This window comes from Capsicum annuum, chromosome 5 (assembly GCF_002878395.1).
Source record: "Capsicum annuum cultivar UCD-10X-F1 chromosome 5, UCD10Xv1.1, whole genome shotgun sequence".
NCBI lineage: Eukaryota > Viridiplantae > Streptophyta > Magnoliopsida > Solanales > Solanaceae > Capsicum > Capsicum annuum.
The window spans coordinates 212,163,343-212,164,889 of NC_061115.1; positions in this window are offsets into that span (position 1 = coordinate 212,163,343).

The following is a 1,547-nucleotide window of genomic DNA, read 5'->3' on the forward strand; positions in this document are numbered from 1 at the left end:
TCCACCACAACCAAAGATGCAAAGGTGTACAATCCATAACCTGAAGTGGTACACTCCCATCTCTCTTTCTCTTTGGACGCTTTCCACGAACAGGGGGAGACATTTTATACCTATTGACAAGGACATGAAATTAATAAATTTCTAGATTTAGGCAGAAATTAATTCATTAATTTTTGAAAAGAATTTTTTTTAACTTGACTTGAGAACTATAATTGATAATATATTTAGAAAAACATTTATTTAAGTTGACTCTTATAAAAATTTTTGCAATAACTGATCTCTAGACAATTTTAACTATATATTTGGAGACAATACCCCCAAAATACCCTTAAGAGAACGAAAAATGACTCAGAAATAAAGAAAAATAGAATGATCATTTTATGTATGAAATTGCATAAAATTTTCAGTCTCACGACCCCTAAAGGTTCAAGACTGTTAAAATATATGTTTACATATTTTATTACTTTACAGGAAAAAAAAATCTACACATGACCCCTAAAGGTTCAGGCTATTATGATTTTTATGTTAAAATTAATTTTAAAAATAAAAAGAAAAAATTAAATAAATACAATAATATTCATGAAAATAATTATTTTTCTTATCATTATAATTTTTATTATTTTTCTAAAAATATTCTTCGTTAAATCTATGAATAAATATATTATTAGTATTTTTCAAATAATTTTATTTTATTAATAAAAATAAAATTATATACTATTTTGACTTCGTGAAATAAATAAAATTTACCCAATTTAAAAAAAAAACACTAACCATTATTAAATTTAACTGGTTTACCTAAAACATGTTTTTCCTTTTACTGTATAACTATAATTTGTAACCCAAAAAAATTTAATATTATATGCATATAAAAACCCAAAATATATACCTAATTATCCATAATCTAAACTTCTTAGAATTTGAAATACGGGAGAAGGAAAAGGGACAAGTCTATTAGTGATAAAACACTTCTACATGTTGATATTATTCGCCAAAATTTGTTACTGGCTTTTCGGTGAGTTTGACCGAAGTAGCAACGAGGAAGGGGTTTTTGACAGTTGGTCGATAGCCATGGTGACAGTGGGTGACGGGAAAGGGAAAGGGGAGGTTGGAGGGTCACCGGCGCTGGGGCACAGATCCGGTGAGGGATCGGACAGAGAGGGTAATGACAGCGGTAAATCTGGCTAGTGGGGAAGCACTGTTTCGCTAAACTCCAATGTTGGAGCAGCGGCACATAGAGAGGGAGAAAGGCTGCAGTCCACTGTTTTCGGGGAATTCCGGCGAGAATATGCCGGAACAGTAACAGCGGAGGGATTTCTCGTTTTTCTCTCCGTTCCAATCAAAACTCTTTCTCTTTTTCCCTCACTCTCCATCTCCTTTTCTTTTACTGAGTTTTTTTTCGATATTATTTGCTTTTCTCGATCTTTCTATTTTCACTATTTTTAATCTATTTTTTTTTATTTCTATTCCATCTTCATTTTCTATTTGTGTGTGAATCCAATGGTATGTTTGTGCTATGTATGTTGCTGATGAAATGGAAGATTCTTTTT